The sequence below is a fragment of the Pinus tabuliformis genome, chromosome 3_1 (genome assembly GCF_031772625.1).
Source record: "Pinus tabuliformis cultivar Carrire ecotype Pingquan chromosome 3_1, CPIR1, whole genome shotgun sequence".
NCBI classification, from domain to species: domain Eukaryota; kingdom Viridiplantae; phylum Streptophyta; class Pinopsida; order Pinales; family Pinaceae; genus Pinus; species Pinus tabuliformis.
In genome coordinates, this window is record NC_142301.1 from 404,739,260 (window position 1) to 404,762,406 (window position 23,147).

The 23,147-nt window shown below is 38.1% G+C and overlaps 1 pseudogene; it reads right to left on the minus strand.

The window, feature by feature from the left end:
- Nucleotides 1-781: 781 nt before the first annotated feature.
- On the minus strand, nt 782-18,944 carry LOC149187455 (uncharacterized; annotated as a pseudogene).
- Nucleotides 18,945-23,147: the final 4,203 nt, after the last annotated feature.

Sequence of the window (23,147 nt, forward strand, 5' to 3'; positions counted from 1 at the left end):
ATAAATAAATAGCCAACGTAACTTTAACCATTGGTATCACATGTTTTCCACGTCGATAAATAAGTATATATCCAGAGCATTCAGATCAAAACGAAAAGGCATATATAAAGTTAATAAAACGTGACTGGTTAGTAGACACAGTTCAATTGACACATGCAATTGCAAATAAAGATATGGATGATAAAAGATGATATAAAGTCTTATACATGCTTTAAATTAATAAAATCGTGTCACATGTACCATCAACCGATCTCCATACAAATAATTAAAATATCGAATATTTAAATCCCGAAATATAAATGGAACGCAACACGCAGGGCACTAGGGAACACCACACAAAACGCAGAGATGGGCGCGGTCCGCCATGATTACGCCAGGAGCATGGTGCAAATTTTGCTCGTCCATGTATCCATATTTTAAATCTGAGGTTGAGAGCCTCGGTTTTGCATCCGAACTTACAAGTATGAACATATTTTTTAGAAGAATTATCTCCAACAGCAGTTCCTCTCCGAAAGGTTAATACCTTTATTAAATATATTCGATTCTGGGTGGAAAGAATAATTCCGAATTTAATTGTGGTCCTTCGCTCTAATTAAGCTTTGTCAAATTCACCTCTCTTATCATATAAACTGTGTCGCTTGAATATCTGTCTTGATATCCTTATTGTTTACACATTAGTTATGCCATGACGACTATGCGTCACAATAAAACAATCTGCAACTGCCGGAGAGTAATTTTCTTGCTTTACATCAATAATGAGATGTTGCAATAATCTAATAAATTAATTTAAGCCTGTAGAAAGATTGTCACTGAAGTTGACATGGAAGGATAGAAGCACAAAGGATTCTGCTGTAAAAAGCTCCGAGGTCTTCACATCTAGACCATGCGTTTCAATCTCCTCCAGAATCCTCCACATATATCTCGGGCTTCTGTGGCAGGTAATACTGATAATTGCCTCCATATCATAAATTTCCACGGCTACCTTCAGGTCTAGGTTGTCATTTCCTGTTTTACCAGATTGGATTGCCAGCAGACTGTTTCTCTTTCTCTTCAGTTGATGGAGATCTTCCTCGACTTTTCTGATGTAATGGATGGCTTCCTCGTACAGTCCACATCTGTCAAGCTGTACGGAGAAACCATATATGTAATTTAGCTTAAACAATCACTGGTTATGTTATAGTTTGATCTAAACAGCATTATCAGTCTAATGGTGTAATTACCTTGGAAGGGGTAGTGGGCAAGAGAGACTCCAGTTGTGCACACAAATATTTCATTCGTTTCCTACGTAACTGTTCTGCTACTATTTGGCTTTCTCTGGTCGTAACATGCGTCATTTGAATTTTGATCCACATCTCGCCGTACTATTTCTTGAAGGTCAACACACTCTTGTGAATCTAAGTCTCGTTCAGATGGACGCTTTCTGGAAGCAGTAACCTGGCAATCAACCTGCGGAGCGTGTTATTGAGCATGTGAATTACAAGGATACGAAAGCAAACCGTGGAACTCCATGATCAAATCTGGAGGTATGGTTAAGAGATAGGAGGCGCTTGATAGCTACTGAGCAGAGATAGCGATCATAAAGTCGTGTTATATATTAGGTTTCGAATGAGGTGAAGCGTGTGATTGTGATCGATATACGGATTGGACATGTTTCATGGAGAACGAAGTTTTGGGCGATTCCTATTTCCAACTCCATAGTATTATAAATACGTGTTGACAAACTCTATAGTATTATAAATCCGTGTTGACAAGCGAAATTAATCCTTTTATACTATAAATCCGTGTTGACAAGCGAAATTAATCCTTTTTCTCCGTAGTACGTGAATAAATGAATAAAGCGTGAAGAAAGATGAAACGTGGAGAGCGAGGACCAACGCTATTTCCCTCGCTTGTCAGCCACATTTATGATACTGTAAGATTGGAAATAGCATTCGCCCCCCACCTGCAAAATAGCGCACATTGAACACGTGATGTATAAGTTAGACATAGTGTAACGTACACCTAAGTTTTCCATTCTCAGTTCTGACAATTCATTCGACCTAGTGGGTTGCGATTCGCGAATATGCGATGGCTAGTGGACTCCTAACGACGCGGTTTCCAACACTAATGTGTTTTCGTGGAACTTTCAGATTTTGGTGGCGTGATTGAAAACTTTTAGAGTAAAAGTTCCTACTTTTATATGTCGTGTTTGTTGAGGGGAAGAAAATAACATGGGCTGGAAAAACTCAATATTATATCATAGTGATTCACTCGAATAATAGCAACATGTTGCTAGTATTATGATATATGAAAATTGTTTATGAAAATTGTTTGTTTCACTTTGCGAATACCCCTGGGTTTTTCTCAACATGGTTACCTTATGCTCAAGTTGGAGGGGCCACTTCTCCTTTCAGGCGCATGCTTTGATCAATAACGACACCAACAACACCACTAAGAATTCAATAGGTTAGACACTTTTAGGACATCATGAATTAATTGCTTTTTTCTTTCTCAAAAATCTTCTTAGTGAACAGCAAGAAAATCGGTTAGTATTTGTCCTTAAAATCACCAAGATTGTCATAAATGAGCACAATATTATCCTAAGGAGGCTCATATCTCTAGCTAAAGTTGAAATAGTTGTCATGCACATGCATGTTTAAAAAACCTCAGTGTTAACTATTTCACTTTTAAATTTTTCCACTACTTCTAGTCAATGGTCCAATATGACATTCATGGATCATATTTTAAAATTACATGCCATGAGTAGTTCAACACGAAGGATTGTGACCCTACCTTCATCAACAAGTTTTAGCATGAGTTGTTCAAACTACAAGTCATTGAATTAAAAATGATCATGACTTATTATCCTCAAATGGAGAGTCAAACATAGGTGGTTAGTTATTTCATAGAGATTTATTTGAGATGTTTGTCATTGGACTGACAAAGATAATGAGTTTAGTGGCTTCCCCTTGGCTTAAGAAAATTGGTGGCATAATACGACCTATCATGGTGCCACTAAATTGTAAACCTATGGGGTCTTTATGGACAAAAGTATCCCACATATATAGTTTCATAGTTACCAATGATCTCTAAGGTTTAGGAAGTGGATAATATTCTTACAACCAAATATAAAATTCTCCACACACTCAAGTATAATCTGGTCTTGGCTCAAAATAAAAGGAAGCAACACATAAATTAGTGATGCTCAAAGCACTACTTTAAGGACGGTGATCATGTATATATGCATTTCCAACTTTATAAATAGAAATATCTCAAGAAAAGGAGCCACCAAAAGGTAGCACCCTAGTCCTGTGGCCCATATCAATTCATTAATCACATTGGACAAGTTTCCTAAATATTGTCTCCGACACTCTTGAAGACCCACTTAGTGTTTCATGTGCCCTGATGGAAGAAAATGTTAGGGCCAAATTATCATGTTTAGAGCATCCTTGCTAAACTTATTGAATATGGTTCACTTTTGTTATAGCCATAGGAAATAATAGAGAAACCAAAGCATTGACTATGCCAACACATTATCCAATAGGTCTTGAAACAACGGAAGGCCACACAACCTAAAGATCCCACCTCAGAACCAATAGATATTTTATAGCAAGTTCCAGATTTCCAACCTTAAGGACAAATCTACTTTTGAAACAAGGGGGATTTGGGTGTTGAGCATGTAATGTTAGGGTCCTACACTAACCTCCTTACTTAAGGGAACTTTAGAGTTAACTAATTAAATATATAAGGTCATGTATTTTGAAAATGTCCCACTTAGTGGTTGATGTGTGGTTAACTAATGTAAAATGGTAATTATTATGGAATAAAGGTCTTTAGGTAGTTGGTACTCATTAATGTGAGATGACTAGCGGTTAAGGATTGCATAACGAGAAAATGTTTATTGAGTTAGGAAGTTATGTAATGCCCTATCCAATTATTATTCTTATAGAATAAAGGGAAGACTACATATTGTTAAAAATTAGTTTACAATATTGATAATTATTTGGAAATCTTTTTAGTAATATGTATTTTTCAATAGTTACAAGGAGAGAATTATAGGATCTATGGTTTAAGGTTTATATCAACTAGGGGTCACATAGGATAAGGTTTATAGGGGTTATGGCCTAGGGGTGATATGAGTCAGGGACTAATTATGACAGGGGTTTGGGATTATATGATTAGATTTGATTATTGTTAAGACTTAGGGATTTATTACAATGGTGAAAAGATAGGTTAAAGGAATGGTGTTTTGATGCAGTATCGAGGTCCTAAAATCTCTTAGAGTCTCAAAGAGCCTATTATGCATTATAAAAGAGCACAAATACAAACATTTTCTCTAAATAATTTCATAGAATTATTAATTGCAACTGGAAATTGCAAAAAAATGAAAGACATTTGAAAAAACAAAGGAATTGCGACAACATTGAAACTTTGATCTATTCTACCAAAATTAGGATTGACACATGGTGACTCCAACTCAAAGAATTTGTGTTTTGTGCTCATACTACTTACATTCCTTTATGGTTCATTTATTCTACGTCGTTTTCTCTGTAACAACGTGCTTGTCCTCCACTCTGTGCACAATTCTTCTCTTCCTTTTCTTGGCTTCCCTTTGAGCCTCCCTTTTCCAAAAAATTTTCCTCTTCGTTTGACTTCATCCTCCCCTTTTCAATGATTTTCTTGTCCATTCTCCTTCTGATGGGGAAACTGAAATGCTTCCATTCCTATTTGTCTTCCATTATTGGGTAATTGAATGGTTGGTATTTTAACTTCCTTGAATATTTCAGTTACATGTGAATAAGTGCCAAAACTCATCCATGAAAAGCTACAACTTGTAGTAACAACACAATCCTATATTCTAGAGCAACAACAATGGTTTTACTACATTTTGGAGTAGCAACACAACCCTGTAGTGTAGAGTAACAACAATGGTTTTACAAGAATTTATTATCTAACAATTGACTAACTTATAAATTAAATGTTTTTTATTGATGTGGATTGTCAGCACCTAAGGGTGCTCCTTCATCAAACACTCCTCATAAGAAAAACATGAGCTTATAGCTCATGGGGTAATTGCTTTAGAGGATGAAGAACCTCATAGGCATGCTACTCCTTCTAAGAAAACCACGATGCATCCTCAAGACCTCTGTTTTTCTACTTCACTAAATAATCTAGATATTCTTTGCTTTGAATTTTCCCACCAACCCTTTTGACCAAAATTTCCTCTACTTCCTTAATTGGCTTGATTGGTAACTCGTGCTTCCACTCATTTAGAGTACCTTCTTCATCATTGTTTTCCCCGTCATGAAATTCATACAAGTCAGTGACATTGAATATAAGAGAGATATCCAAATTTTATGGTAACTCATGTTTATATGCATTTTCAAAAAATTTCTTCAAAATTTTACATGGTTATATATATATATATATATATATATATATATATATATATATATCTTTATATATATATATATATATATATATATATATATATATATATATATATATATATATATATATATATATATATATATATATATATATATATTTTACTTTAATTTGTTGTAGGTACTCCTAGGAAATATTTCCTTCCTTAAATGTGTCATTATGAATTCACCTAACTAAAAAAATTCATCCTCCTTTGTAGATATGCCCTCATTTTATACTTAGAATTACTTTATTGGAGCCTTCGTTTCACTTACTCATGCATTTCCCATATGCTGTCTACAAAATCACTTGAATCAACACTCTTTATTTCTCCCAAATCTGGTATCTTTATCAAGTCCACAATCCCTTTTGGTGACTTTCCATAAACAATTTGGAAAGGACTCTTACCAATTGATCTGTTCATTGAATAATTATAGTCAAACTAAGCTTGTGATAAAACCATATCCCACTCACTGGGATTTTCACCACTCAAACTTCTCGATAAATTCCCAAGACTTTTGTTCACCACTTCAATCTCAACATATGTTTTTGGATGGTAGGATGAATATTACAAAAATTTACATCCCATTTTGTGCCAAAGTGTCCTTCAAAATTGACCAAGAAATATGGTATCCCTGTCAGAAGTAATGCTCCTTGGTAAACCATGAAGTCTTACAAAGTTTCTTAAGAATAGAACAACCACTTCATTAGCATCATTTGTCCTTTTATATGCTATGAAATGTGCCATTTTTAAAAATCAATCTACTACAACCATCACATAATCATGTTTTCTTTATGTGCTAGGTATCCCTAAGACAAAATCCATGCTCACATCTTGTCAAGATTTTTCGAGTATTGACAGTGGAGTACATAGAATCTTGTATTTTGACTTCTACCATTTTCTAATTATCAAACTCTACATTACTCAACAAAGTTCCTAACATCCTTGTTGATGCTAGGCCAAAAATACCATTCCTTTACCAAATTTGTGGTTTTATCCATTCCAAAATGTCCACCCAAGCCTCCACCATGTAGTTGTCTAATAAGATTCAACCTTACTCAATTTTGTGGAATGCATATTTGTTGATTCTTAAACACCCCTTGGATATGTTAATAATTACATTGTTATATCTACATTCCAAGGTGTTTTACAAGCTCTTTAAGCTTCTCCAAAATTTTCATCTTCTTCATATAACTCCTTCATACTTTCCAAACTCATAATTTCCACGGACAAGTGTTGAGTAACAACATTCTCATACTCAAAGCATCTACCACTTTGTTTGACTTTCTAGACCTATGTTTCAATACAAATGAATAATTTTTTAAGAACTAAACCCATTTAGAGTGTCTCTAATTTAGCTTACTTTGACTATTAATATATTGCACTGCCTTGTCATTAGTAAATGTAACAAATTCCTTGGGAAGCAAATAATGTCTCCACATATTTAAAGCATGAACAATAACATATAATTCTAGATCATACACAAAATAATTTATCTTAGTCTCATTCAAATTTCATTGAAGAATGCTATCAATCTCCCTTGTTGACTTAAAACTACCCCAATAGTTATCTTGCTTGCATCATAGTCAACGTGAAATACTTTGTCAAATTTGGAAGTTTAAAAATTGGTTCCTTTGCTACATTATTTTTCAAATATTCAAATGCCTCCATTATTTTTGTTGTCCATTTGAAAGTCCCCTTTTTCATGCACTCAGTAAGAGGCCCACAAATATGATTGAAATTTATAATGAAATTCCTATAGACACTCACCAAGGAATGGAAACTTCTCATTTCAAAAGTGAACTAAGATGTTTTCCAATCCAAAATAGCCTTCGCCTTTTTGGGATCCATTTTAAGTCCTTCCTTGAAAATCACAAATCCCAAGTACACTAATGCTTTCTGCATAAATGTACATTTCTTCAAATTTATCAACAACCTTTCATCTTTCAATGACTGCAAAACTTGCTTCACATGTTCCAAGTGTTCCTGATTGATTTTTCTAAAAATTAACATGCCATCCAAATACATGATGACAAACTTCCCCAAAAATGGTTTGAATATTTCATTCATAAGTCTCATAAATTTCCTAGGAGGATTGGTTATTCCAATTGGCATAACCAACCATTCAAATAGTACATCTTTTTTCTTAAAAGAAATCTTCCACTTGTCACCTTCCCTTATTCGGATTTGATGATAAATGATCTTGAAATCTATCTTTATGAAATATTCAGACCCACTTAAACAATTCATAAGGTCATCAATCCTTGGTAAAGGAAACTAGTACTTGATGGTGATCCTATTAATGGCCCATAAATCTGTGCACATTCGCCATAATCTCATTTTGTTTGGGGTCAACATTGTTGGTACTACACATGGACTTAAAATATCTCGAACCAATCCTCTATCAAGAAACTCATACACTTTCCTATTTACTTATTCATTGTTTGTTGTGGTCATCCTGTAGGTGCCTTTTTGGGTAGGCTTTATCTGGGAATCAAGTCAAATTGATGAGAAATTATCCTCATGGGGGGTAATCTCATTGGTAAATCATCCACAAAAATATGCTTGAATTCAATAAAAAAAGGTTGTATTTATACAAGTATTTTGTTGGATTTTGCTTCATCCCTTACCTTCTTTGGAATCAAAGATAAACATACATCTTCCCTTTTCTATTCTTGCAAATAATCTTTGGTTGAATAGAGCATGATCTTGTTGTTACTTGTGCTTGTATCTCCACAATTCCTTGTTGCTTCCACTACATTTTTTAATAATGGTATTAATTTGTATTGTTGTTTGATGGTAACAGAACGATGAAAAGGAAATCTAGACTCCAAAACACAATGCAGAAAAATTGTAGTTGTAGGCACTACGATTTTTTTTTTTCATAGCACTTTCTTAAAAATGTGTAGGCGTTACGAAATATTTTTGTAGTGCTTCAAAAAAAATTGTGTTTGGAATTTTGGGAAGGTGAAGTGACTTGCCCTTTGCAACTCAACTCTCCATAGTCTTAACACATCTCCCATGCTCAGGGAATGATCTCCTCCTAGTTCTTCCCGTCGTGTTTGCACTCTCGTTTACCAATGATCTCTGTTCCAATTGGAAAGGGTGTGTCACTAGCTATAAAACAGGGGCACTGTTAAATGTTTGAAGATCACAGTAAAAGGCATGCAAAAAAAAACAATTTCTCTCATAAATTGAATGTTTACAAGGATATAATACTACAAAAATGGACACATGAATTCTAAAGCTTAAATACGTGCATACAGTTCGAACTAGAGATAAGAAAACAAAAAATTATGAATATATTTATGAATACATGTGTTGTTGAACATACTTCTTTTCATTCATTCAAGCCTACAGACTTGGAGGCAGGAGAATATATACCCTCCTTCCCATTCGATGCCTTTTTTAATTAATAAACTTGGAAAATGGTTTGTTTCCTCTTCTCTCCAAAGGAGGGAAGTCAAAATGACAACCACGGTGAACTACTTATTACAATGTAAATAACTCTTAATTCCTAGACTCTTCGACTTACTCCTAGTCCTACACTTACATTAAATATTTAAGGTGCTAACAAAACAACGAAATCAATTTTCCAACTCAGCATGTGGTAGGTCTACCACATTGTCAGTGATGCTCCATTTCTTCATCTTGAGCTTGGTCTAATCCTCTTGCATCGTTGTCCATATTTCTTAAATTCATATGTGTTTTCTTTACCATCATGGAAAAATTTTGTGTCAAAAAACCATGGTTTTCCAAGAAGTATGTGTCATGCTCACATCTCAACCACATCATGCAACATTTGCTCACAAAGATATCCAATCTGAAAATTTAATAGACATTGTTCAATTATAATCATCTATTGTCCTATTTTTAACCATGAGACTCAATATGGATTGGGATGGACTAAAATTTTCAACTTTAGTTTCCCCATAACCTTTGTAGACACCAAGTTCTTTATACTTCCACCATCTATAATCAAATTGCAATATTTTCCTTGGACCTTACATTTGCTTTTTAAAACTTTCTTTCTTTGCTTAGGTTCTTCTGCTGCCTTCTTCTCACACTTAAGAAATTATCTCTGAAACATGATTTTTTCAACTTGTTCTTGTTAAAGTACCACCACATTTTCTCCAACAACTGATGCTTCATCAACTTGTGTGACTTGTGTTCATGCTTCACTTATTATCCCTAAGTTATGTTTTTATGGGCACTCATATTTCTTGTTTCCATCAAATCCATAATGAAAGCAAGTAATCACATTCTTTCCCTTTCATCTTCCAAATCCTCCTTTGCCTCTTCCAACACCATTTTTTCCTCTACCACCTTGAGCATTGGTGGATTATTCTTCCTTTTCACTACTTCAGGCAGTCCCTATTCTACCTCTGCCTCTAAAACCTCTTCCTCTACCTTTCTATTATGTTTCCTTATCAATCTTTTCTTCTACATTCAAGGCAATTTAATAGGCTTTATTCATTGTACATAAATCATTCATGCTCATCTCATCTGGGATCAAGTATTTCAACCCATTTACATACCTCGCCACTTGCTGATATTTCAATTATTTTATTTCCAATTGAGTGAAAACCTAAAGAATTATTTAGTAAACTCACAAACACATCCCCTTTTGTCTCATGTTTTGTACTTTCCTGCACAAGTTTTGTTGGTAATCAACAACAACAAATTCTTTTTGATCTTTCTAACCATTTTTCTCCAAGTTCTAATATTCTCTAATCGAATGTCCACTTTTCCTTTTTTCATCACATCCCACCAAATTGTAACATGCCCTTTCAACTTTGTCATGGAAAACCTCACCCGATTTGGATCCTAAATATTTTCATACTATATATATCTTTTGAGTTCTCCAATCCAATCAATGAGCACATCAACTCTCAAATTTCCATCATAAATCAAAACCTCAACCTTTGCACTTCCTATAATACTCATCAATGAAATCAATATTATTGTCGGGTCTCTCACTTTAACATCTTACTCTTCTTCCTCTCACTGTGAATTTAGTTTAGCATCCCCATTTCTTTGATTCTCTAAATCTTCTATTCTTCATCTCAAATATTCCAATTATTGATTTCCTACACCTTCTCGTCTTGCTCCTCTTGTTCACAGAAGAATCCCTCCAAGTTGCAAGTATCTAACCAATAAATCCATACCACACTTCCAAGTTCTATATCCCAACTTATCCCTCCAACACTCTTGTCGAGCAACCACTAATAAAGGTGTTATGTTCCCCTGTCTCACAAAATCAGTTTAAGGCACAATTCCTCAGTGAAAAACATCACTCTAATACCACTTGATGCAGTATTTAGGTCCTAAACTATCGTAGAGTCTCACAGAACATGGTTTGTATTATTAGAGATCATAACAACAAACATTTCCTCTAAATAATTTTGTAGAATTATTAACTGCAATTGGAAATTTAAAAAAAGATGAAAGACATTTAACAAAATATAGCAACTAGGACAACACTGAAACCTTGTTTTATTCAATCAAAATTAGGATTGATACAAGGTGTCTCCAACTCAGAGAATTAATGTTTTTGTGTGCACACAAATTACAATCCTTTTTGGTTCATTTCTTTTGCGTTGTTTTCTATGTAAAAACAAGCTTTCCATCCACTTTGAGCAAGGGTCTTTCTTTTTATTATTATTGGTCTTCCCTTCAAACCTCACTTTTCCAAAAAGAAAATCTCTTCCTTTGACTTTGACATCTCCTTTTTGATGGTTTTCCTATCCATTTGACTTCTGATGGGGAAACTGAAATGATTCCATTCATATTCATCTTCCACTGTCGATTAACTTAATGGTTGGTCTTTTAACTTCCTTGATTGTTTCAGTTACACATGAATAAGCATTAAAAATCATCCACGAAAAGTTATATCTCAAAGTAGTAACACAATCTTGTATTATAGAGTAATAGCAATGATTTTACTAAAAAAAAGACATAACTTTGTAGTGTAGAGTAACAAGAACGATTTTATAACACTTTATTATCCAATAATCAACTAACTCAGAAATTAAATGTTTTTGGTTGATGTGGATTTCGAGAGCCTAAGGATGCTCTTGCATCATGTTGTGGAGAAAGGAAATACTTCAAATAAAATGCACCTAAACTAAAATTGTATGTTTATTTGGTCCAATAAGTGCTTTATAAATGTGTTTTAATTAAACACAACAATGTTCACTGGTGGGGGTGTTAATGCATTTAAAGAGGGGACTTTGGAGGTTGTGCTCACCACCCTCGGACATGATGTGCATTAATGTGAGGGAGCATGGTCATCCCTCTAGATGCAATTATATGCAAACCCCCAAATGGAAATGATCATTATAAACCTAGCTCAATTGAAGTTTTGGGAAGATGTTCATGGTAATTTGAGTGGAGGTGAGGGTAAGTGCTCAACCTCCCTATGCATGCCTTTTGTTCCAGATGATAGTGTAAGGAGTTTTGCATTAAGTCTTAGGTCTGCGATTGAGATGATGAAGACTGAGTTCACTAGCCCACAAAGGTGTTGTGGGGAAGCAATGGAGTTTCCTTGGAGTCATGGTCTATATGTTTGGATGCTTGGAACCTTGGAATAAAATGGACGGGTGTGGGAATCATTCACAACTCCCTAAACTGAAACTCAGATTGATTACTTTCGTTATCTCGCAATTGGATTTATTTTTAGTTATGTGGTAGGGTTCGAGGTGATACGTCCAATTTATTTGGGTTGTGATGCTTTGTTTAGGTCTTTTGTTTAGGGCTGTGGAGGTTTGGTATCCAATTCACGTCCTTTGTTGAGGGGTTTCTTTCAATTGGTAATTTCTCGGTCGTTGGCTATATTTTGTGTTAATAATGGTGTATGCCTTCATGTGAATTGTATAAAGTGGGCTGAAAGGTTCTTGCGGGTTGGTTTTCTTGGGTATCTAAGAATCTTATGTGTCTAAGGTTCTATGTTATGTGTGAGTTTGAGTATTGTTTTATTGGCATTGGGGAATGGGTCATCCACAGATGTTGTTGTGACCTTTATCCAACACTCAGGTGCTTCATTCGAGTCTAAGGCTTATGCTATGAGCTTTGTGATCTAGGTGGATGTTGGTGGCCACCCACCTATCCCATTTGGACCCCCACAACTGTCTCTTTCAGTTTTTCAATTTCCTAAATTGTAGCACAGTTTACTATTTTTAGCAGTTTTTTGGGTCTTGAACTTCCGAAGCCATTTTGAGGCCTTAAACGACGTTTTTGGGCAATCTAGGAGCAATGTGGGTCCCTTACCAAGTTGTAGTGCTCGAATAGATCTTTCTAACGAGCTATTGTACACGTCAAATGGAGATCGTATGCCAAAGTTACGACCCCGGGAAATTGATGTACCAATTTACCCAAACAGGGCCCACAATTTGGCATTTCATCTTCTAGGGTTAGGTTTTGGGATGTGAAGGGTTTTACATTGTTTCTCAATAATAAATAGGCCTTCGAGCTTCATTGTAACACAGTTCAGAGGCATGTAGCTGCCATATCTCTTCTTAGAGATAAGCTACCATCGCCCTAGCTGGTTTATTTCCATTTCTGGTTGTAAGCATATTTCAATATTTTCCATTAATGAAATGAAGTATTATTTCCGCTACATCTTTGTGTATATGGTTATCTCTATATGTTGTTTCATTCTTGTTTAAATTCGGATCAGTGGTATCAGAGCGGTCTTCTTTTTCTCTGTTTTTCTTTGCATGTCCCCAACGAGGTCGAGATATAAGGAGTTAGGGCTTGAATTGGTCGAACCTTTGCAAGACCAGCCTCGTAAATCCTGATGGCCTCCCATGGCGGATGAAAAGAAAGATGAGGGGGCAGGAGATCCTACCAAAATCTTGCTCGAAGAAGCCCTCGAGCGACAACGGAACACGATGATGGACAGATTTGCCCAGATTCTTCAGTGGCTACCCAGAGGCGACGCATCGGCTACCAACAGCTACTCTGGAAATGCCACACCGTTTAAGGTACAAGTTAATTTTGAAATCCCCATATTCGAGGGTAAAATAAATGCAGATGTCATAGATAAATGGTTAAATCTGCTAGATGGGTATTTTTCTGTTCATGAATTTTTGAGTCAGGAAAAGATTGTTTTCGCTCTTCTCAAAGCAGCTCCCCACGTCAAGGACTGGTCTGAAACCTACTGCGAGCAGAAGGATGAAAATATGGGCTCACTATTTTCAGTCGGACCCACTTGGGATTCATTCCAGGATGCTGTCAAGGAGCAGTACTACCCTGTCAAAAGCTATGAGGACAAATACATCAAATGGACCACACTGTGGCAGGGAAGGGACCAAGATGTGCCAAAATTCAGAAACATTTTTCATACCCTTCGAACACAGTTGGGTATCAAGGACTCTGAGCTGCATTTGGTACTCAAATACCGCGGCTGCCTACACAGATACATCCAGGAAGAGATGGAGTTCCTGAACATCTCCTCGCTCGGCATGACATACTGATATGCTGTCAAAATCGAGCAAAAGTTCAAACAGAAGAAGCGAGACTTTGGATCTGAAAATCTGAAGACCAAAGGACAAAGCCAAGGCGGGGTGACCCAAGACAACCCGTTGAAGCCGCAAGAAAAGAACAACACCACGAAGTCGAAGAAGGACACAGGAAAGTGGTGTGAGTTCCACAAGAGTCCCACTCATAACACAAGTGAGTGTCGGACCAAGTAGTCGCTGGTGGCCGAGTTGAAGGCTTCTGAATCAGATGCATGTTCCGACCTTGAGCCAAACCCTGACAAGGGGAATGGCAAAGGGAAGTAGATCATTGATGCAGAGCCCAACGCTTCTGTTGCCACCGCCAAGATCCAGAAGAATGAACCCGAAGATCTAGAGGAGGGGGAACGTCTTTTCCACTCACATATGTGGGTGAAGGGTTTGCCATTGCAATTCATTGTCGACAGTGGCAGCCAAAAGAACCTTATTTCAACAGAGGTCGTGAAGCGGTTGGGTCTACCGACTACACCACACCCACAGCTGTACAGTATCGGGTGGCTTCATGAAGGACGAGATCTCAATGTTTGCCAGCAGTGCCGCCTTCCCTACTGCATCAAGCCCTTCACAGACGAGGTATTGCGTGATGTTACACCTCTGGATGTTTGTGATGTGCTATTAGGCCAGCCATACTTGTGGAGGCGACATGCTGTGTATGAGTCAAGGCCTCGCGCTATCATCATTTCTTTGTGTGATTCATTATACAGGATACCAGAGGTAGCCCCACATACCACCACCTCTTTGATCACTGTTGAGAAAGGCAACAAGCTCATCTCCCAGACTAGGAAATTCATCTGTCTGGTTCGCTCCCAAAGTAAGGGGAAGATCGTTGCCACATCCATGACCCCCGCAAGGGGTTCCTCCACGCAACAGCAACAGCAAAGGAATATGGTCATGACAAAACACAGGAACAACTTCTCCTCATCCACAGGGGTACCACACAAGCTTCAGGTGGGCAACAAAGCCTGGTTGCATCTGCAAAAAGAACACCTTTCAAGAGCCCATCAAAAGCTCTGACCACGCCGACATGGTCCTTACACCATTACTAAGGCTGTGGGAAATAATTCTTTGGAGCACAACATTCCTCCATTGCTTCACCTGCACCAAGTATTCATTATGTACTGCCCTCAACCATGCTTCCCACCATTACTGAAGACATCCGAGATTGTAGAATAGCTCACCAGGGACCAAGATTAGCAAATGGAGGAACTCAACACAATGGGGACCATTGCTTCCTAAGGGGGGAGGAATGATCCAGGTGGATGTTGGTGGCCACCCACCTATCCCATTTGGACCCCCACAACTATCTCTTTCAGTTTTTCAGTTTCCTAAATTGTAGCACAGTTTACTATTTTTAGTAGTTTTTCAGGTCCTGAACTTCTGGAGCCGTTTTGAGGCCCTAAATGACTTTTTTTTTGGAAATCTAGGGGCCACATGGACTTAGTTGTCCTTCCCGAAGTTGTAGTGCTCGGATAGATCTTTCTAACGAGCTATTGTACGTGTCAAATGGAGATCGTATGCCAAAGTTACAACCCCGGGCAATTGATGTACCAATTTACCCAAACGGGGCCCACAATTTGGCGTTTCATCTTCTAGGGTTAGATTTTGGGATGTGAAGGGTTTTACATTGTTTCTCAACAATAAATAGGCCTTTGAGCCTCATTGTAACACAGTTCAGAGGCATGTAGCTGCCACATCTCTTCTCAGAGATAAGCTACCATCGCCCTAGCTGGTTTATTTCCATTTCTGGTTGTAAGCATATTTCAGTATTTTCCATTAATGAAATGAAGTATTATTTCCACTGCATCTTTTTGTATATGGTTATCTCTATATGTTGTTGCGTTCTTGTTTAAATTCGGATCACTTTGGGGATCATTTAGTGGGTTGGAGCTCTAGTTCTATGGTGGAAGTGTCTGGCTTTCTATCTTGTTTTTTCGTAGGCAGAGGTATTTATAGCAGTTTCTCCAGGTGTGCCCTCATGGTATCAGTCATGCAGCTGAGACAAAAAATGCATTATAGGTGGGCGGGAGGGGGTAGTGGTCTGCAGGGGTAGAGAGGAGAAAGGATTTTTTGATCTGAAAATGAGATCTTAGACTAATATTAAGGTATTACAGACTCATGTGCATGGATTTTCCTATATTATTTAGTGCAACGGATTGATAAGATTGCGAATAATATAGACAATGAGCAATTAGAGGAACATAATAAACAAACATACATGGAATAACAAGTTTAATATGGATTTCACCCAAAACTCTTGGGCTACGTCTCTTGGTCCAGCCTTCAGTGGTGACCTCTCTATTATGACTTCAAGAGCAGAGTTTTACAAAAGTGAGCTCAATTTGAGTCTCAACGCAACTGATACAAAACAGTAGGAGTTTACTTGAATCCCTCAAGTCTCTCTGAGTACACAGACTCTCCCTCTCACTCTTTGTATCTGTTTTCTCTCTGTCTCAACATTGCTTACCCATGTCTCTGTCATTCTGTGGCTTTTAAGCCAATCGCTGCTGTCTGTTCGTTTCCTCTTCTGGGCTCTCTAGATCCCAGCCTCTATCCTTTAAAATCCCCTCTGAGTGTTAACCAATCATGGTATAACATCTTCAGGTACGGTGGCCACCTCGTATGAAATGAAAGGGACCATCGGCGCCCTTTGAAATCCCCAAAATGGTCGTTCTCTGTTTACACAGAGAAATACACAAAAACACGGGAAAATCCGCCCAAACGCAGTCTATCAGACCTGAAATATTATCAATTCTGCCCTATAATCCCTTCGGATCCATCTTTGGGCGCTATCGCAAGTCTACCATTGATCTATGTGATCGTTGATCCAACGGTTGCTATTGATTTCGGGTGGCTTATGCGCCCAGAGATTACCCGCTTGAAAAGGGTGGTTTTCTCTCTCCGGTGCCTAGCCACGTGTCAGCCAGTGTATGGGCTCGGGCGGAGCCCGTCCAATACCGATTACTGCCTATGGCCCGCCCGAAATCCCGCTTGTTTCGGAACTCAAAACACATGTTGCTGCATATAAAAACCCTTTAGGGTCTGTTTTATCGCCAATTCGCATCTCCTTTGTTTTTTGTTTATTTAACGAAAATACGATTTTATATAGAAAAATCCCTTTTTCCAGAACTCAAAATATATATAATTTTATTTATAAACCCATTAGGTCTAGCTGTTGCAAGTCACGAGTATATCGACCCTACTCCTTTGTATTGCTCCGGTGCGATAATGCGATGCGATATCGCAATCGTATATTGCATAGTCCCCGGGCCATTGGTAAGTGCTCCTTTGTATTCTGCCGATGCGATATCGTGAGTTAACCTGGGTCATCGATTTGTGCGCTTGATCGACAGTCCTCGTTGACTCGCGCTAATCGCTATCACAACTGTCATATGGTCGCCTCCAATAACCTCCACTTACCATTGCCGATTGCGATATGCCGATCGGATCTGGACCGTTAATTGGCCAGATCCGACGGTTCTCGTGCAAAGTTGTTTAAGCCCCCGATAGCTCTGCTTTTCACTGTTTCTTCATGTTTTTTCACTCCTAATAGTGTTTTCCGCTATTTTTAAAGGTTCATCCTTTTGCGATAATTTTTGATTTTTGAAGACTTACAGGGTTTATAGGATCCATTTTGGCTCATGCCTTCCCCCTGAAAAAGTTTTTGGACCACCAAAAGTTGGTTTCTAAGCATCAATCAACTCAGGATACAGCTTCCTCACTGGTCCAATCTCTATCCATTGTGCACTGCTTGGTTTTGAACCTTTAAGTATGATTCTCAGGTACTCAACATCCCATTTGCACGTAGTTCTGACCTTCGTGTCTAAAGCTGTCTTCCTGCAACTCATTGAGATATTCAGGCAACAGATCATCAGTAGAAGGAAATTGACTTTGCTCTTTGGGATCTTCAATCAATGAAGGTTCATATAGTCTCAAGTTCTCTGAATTAATGACTGAATAGATATGCATATAAGCTGGCAAATCAAGGCGAAAAGAATTTTCACCAATTTTCTCAAGTATCTTGAAAGGCCCATACCTTATTGGCTTTAGCTTCTTACCTTCACCTTGCATTCAGTCTTTTCTGTTGTACAGCCAAACTTAATCACCAACTTGGAAGCTATGCTCAATTCGATGCTTATCATGCCTTGCCTTGTACTTGGCCTATCTTCTTTCCAGTTGTTCCTGCACTGCCTGGTGAATTTCTTGGATCTGTTCAATGAACTTGGTTACTTTGTCCACATCACTGTGTCCATCAACTACTATGTCTCTTCCAAAGACAAAATCCAAGGGAGACTTTGGTGTTGTTAGCTCTGCTACATTCTTTAACATTTGGAGGACCAAATACTAGCTCGGCCGTGTGTTTATGCTGAAAGGGAGCTCCCAGCAGTCATTTACCTTCTTCTCCTTCAGCTTCCTCATATTCTCTTAGCCCTCTGTATCTCTATTTTTCTCCTAAAACCTCTTCATTCTCCGCTTTCCCTGTTCTCCTACAAAACTCTGCGTAATCCCATGTTTCCTCTGACCCCCGAGTGCTAAGCTTTAGCCACCATATGACTCAGCGCTTTCATAACTCATGCCCTTAATCCCCACCGTCGATCGTGCATCCCAATCTAACGGTCTCCGTGCTTTTCCCGCTCGTTAACCTGTTAGCTCTTTCCACCGTCCGATCCAACAGCAGTCGCAGCCCCCGCTTCTTCGAGTTGCCCACTTGATAATGCACGGGGAAAGCAGTTTCCCGCCAGTCACATCCGCCACATGTCGGGTGCTGATTGTGATCGCGCCCCTGCGTACGAATACCGCCCAACCCCATAAGCGGTGCGGGGAATACCGCTTACCGCACTTCGTACCTTCCCTCGCTTGTTATCGTTCGCGCTATTCCTCCACCCGATAGCCATCGGATCTGCCTGACTACGATCCGACGGCCCATGTTCATCTGTCCACATTTCCTCCCGATAGCTCCCTCTGATTCGATCTCTGTCGTTCATCTGTTGGATCCGACGACCAATAATTGTTCTCGTCATATTCACGCCTCCGCCATACTGTCTGTACCACCCCCGACTATTCTCAGCTGTCGAAGAATGAAGGAAATCACCTACCTACACCCTCCGCAGTTAACCCTCAACAACCGCATTTAAAAGAAAGCATGGCCAAGGAAGGAAAGTACAGAGCGTGAGTAGATAAACACATTTATCAGTCATGGAGCTTCTTTCAGTTAGCATGCCACCTGCTCAGAGAAGGACCGCCGAACAGCAAAAAAGGTCAATTTGTTCATTAAAGCTAGCAGATTGTAGCAGACACTCCATCAGAGGGTTAAGGTGGTTGGTGGTCCATTATGACCCCTCCACGCATAGTACAACAACATATCTTTGTAAAAAAACTCTATAAATACCCAGAACACAGATGTAATCAGGGTTGATGGTTGTTTTTTTGATGTAAGGTTCAACTTCTGGAGACTGTAACTACTGTGATACCTGCAGCGTCTAGTCTTCATTTTCAGCTAATACAAGCTTCTTTTGCTATTAATTGCTCATTTTCCATTTCTGCTATGTTCTAGGCTGTGCCTGTTATACATTTTTCATGTGCTCTTGATGTTTAGCATTAGAGGGGCTGTCATCCGACCTCTGTGTTAGAATATGGTATGTATCATTGAATATGCTATGCAGGTTTCTGTTTGCTTAGTGCCAGAGAGCTGTCATCCTGTCTGTGCATTAGGGAATAGATTTGCAGACCTCTTTACTGGTTGCAGCCGGCCATCACATGGTCTTGTGCATCTTCTGGTGTGGTCAGTATTCTCCATCTTCAATTAATCCTCAAACTGTGAGTAATTGGTGGTATAAAGCCTTGTAGTCTGGGGGTGTTCACCCATGTCTGGGGTTAAGCATAGTAGGAGTGGTTATCTGGCTTGAATATGCATCATTCCTTCCATTCATCCACCTATTTCCAACATTTTATGTTGAGTTTGTAATGTTCCCGAGCATCTCTGAGATACAACCTAGGAGAGTTTCTTGGGTGACAACAGGTGTAAAGCCAAAAAAGTCTCAAAAGGAGATCTCTGAGTATAAGAATGCTTGGCACGGTTGTAAGCATGTTTCACATAACACAAATGTTCATCCCAAAGCTTGGGATGCTTGCTACAATATCCCCTGAGCAAGTGGATCATTGTCCTGTTGATCACCTCTATTTGACCATCTGTTTGTGGATGAAATGTTGTGCTCTTCTTCAATCTGGTGTCCATCAACTCCTGTAGAATTGACCAAAACTTCCCAACAAATCGGGAATCTCGATCAGATACAATGGAAGTGGGTAACCCAAAATGAACCCATACATGCTGAAAGAACAACTTTGCTATTTTTTCAGTTGTAATCTACTTGTTACAAGGTATTAAAATACACATTTCGCTGAACCTGTCCACAATAACATATAAATAATCATGACCCTTTCTAGATTTTGGCAATTCCCCAACAAAGTCCATGGAAACACTTTCCCAAGGACGAGAAGGAACTGGAAGTGGAGTGTACAAGCCTAGTTTCCTATTGTTGAGCTTGCTTTTAGCACATATGGTACACCCTTTAATATATCTAGAAACTATTTCATGCATTCTTGGCCAATAACAGAACCTTTGCAACTGTGCAACTGTTTTACTTACACCAAAATGACCTGATATTAGAGAAGTATGTGCTTCTCGGATTATGTTAACTCTTTTAGTTTGTGGAATGCATAACTTTCCCAAATGATACAAGAGTTGGTCCTTAACATAGTAATCCAATTCTTCTACTTGTTTGCCATGACTTAAAGTTGCATATACATCTTTAAATCTACATCTTGAGCATATTGTTCAATGTAGCTTTCATGCATTACTGAATTATGCTTAAGTATAGTAGATGCAATTATGATTGGTCTAGATAAGATATCTACAACTTTATTGTGTAGGCCCTTCTTATATCTAATGACAAGATGAAACTGCTGTAGAAAACCCATCCACCTATAGTGTCTTGATTGCTGCAATTTAGTTTGTGAGTGCAAATATTGAAGTGTTTGATGATCTGTATGTATAATTGTTTCTTTGCTCATTAGGTAATGTTTCCACTTTTTCACACTCTGCACTAATGCATACAATTCTTTATCACATGTGGGATAATTAACTACTACAAAATTAAATGTCTCAGAATGATAGCTTATGGGTTTACCATGTTGCATCAACACTGCTCCCATGGCATAGTCACTGGCATCTATTTCAATCTCAAATGGTTGTTGAAGATTTGGTAATGCTAGTACTAGTGTTGTACTAATTTTTTCTTTCAAGGTGTCGAAGGCTTTCTATTGTTCGCCTCCCCACTGAAGAACCTTGTTCAATCCCGTTAAGGCATAAAAGGGAGCTGCAATCAAGGAAAAGTTAGCTATAAAATTTCTCCAATATTGTGCTACTCCTAGGAAACTCCTAACTTCTGTAGCAGATTTGGGCTTAGGCCAGTTTACAATGACTTCAACCTTAGAGGGATCTATCTTCAATTCACCACCCCCTACAATATGACCCAAATAATTTTAAAATGTTTTGCCAAATTCACATTTTGATAACTTCACATAGAGATTTTCTCTTTTCAAAACATCTAAAGTCTGCTTTACATGCTTCAAATGTTCTTCCCATTTTTTACTAAAAACAAGAATGTCATCTAAATATACAATTGCAAAATCATCAATAAAAGGTCTGAGTACATCATTCATAACTCTCATGAAAGTGGCAGGGGCATTAGTTAAGCCAAAAGGCATAACCAGCCATTCATACAGCCCTTGCTTTGTCTTGAAAGCAGTCTTCCATGCATCTTGTTCTGCAACTTTGACCTGATGATAGCCACTATGCAAGTCCAGCTTGGAAAAGTAAACTACTTCTTTCAACTGATCTAATAGATCATCAATGCGAGGAGGAGGATAACGATTCTTGATTGTTATTTTATTCAGTGCTCTATAATCAATGCACATCCTCCACGAACCATCTTTCTTTCTCACCGGGACAATTGGAGATCCACATGGTGATGTGCTTTGTCTTATGAACCCTTTATCGAGCAGCTCCTGTACCTGCTGCTTGATCTCTGCATTCTCTAAAGAAGATAACCTGTACATTCCGATGTTAGGCAATGGAGCATCTTGTTGCAAGTGAATATCATGTAATATTTCCCTTTTGGGTGGCAGTGCTTTAGGTTCTTGAAATAGGATATCATATTCCGAAACAACTTTATCTAAATCAACTTTCTGTTTAGCATCAAAACCTTCAAATACATTGGTTTTATTAGGGGTCTTTTCATTTACAACATTAGTAAATATTTCTTGCATGAATTTACAACTCTTTTCATCTGCCCCGAATTTATGAGAGAATAGTTATTTTTGAGTTAATGAGCTCTTACAATATATTCTATTCCATGTTTTGTGAGTTGATACTTATTTTCAGTTCTATAGAAAATAACTTTTCTATCATACAAGTAAGGACTTCCTAAAACAATACCACATATATCCAAGGGAACTATATCTAACTCAACCTCATCTACAAAAGTTGACCCAATAGCAAACCTAAGCTTACATTGTCTAGTCACTTGTAGCTTTGCTTTATCACATACCCAACCTAATGGATATGGCTTCTTATGAGGTGTTGTTAGTAAGCCCAACTTCTTTACAATTGTTTTAGAAATCAAGTTTACTTGTGGACCACTATCAAATAAAGTATCAATCTTTTGGTGCTTGGAAATAACTCTAATATGAAAAATCTCATGTCTTTTTCTCTCATTATCTTCATTATCAATAGATTGTGCAGAATTACTTGTAGATGCTTCTGAATTTTTACCTTTTATACCTGTGGTTGTAACTGTTGTTTCATCACCCGAGTCTAACCCCAAGTCTTTCCGAATAGCAGCAACAATCTTCTTCTTCTTACCACTGAAATTTTTGGGTTTCAGCTCCGGATGCAAGACCAGTAGTGTTCATCATCGTTCCTGTTAGAGTCGGTCTTGTCAGTCATCCATCAGAGATAAAAACTCTTTTGGCATCTCATTTTTAGGTGTCTCGCTCCGTTCACTCAGTTGCATTCCGCTAGAGGCATGCCATAATTTGACGGAAGGGTCTTGTCAATTCATTCCCCTCATGTCTTGTACCTGTTGGCTTAGGTCTTTTCATCAAAGTTATTAAGGTCCATGACAGTCAATGTTTGATCTTTTAATGGACAAAAGTCATTTCAG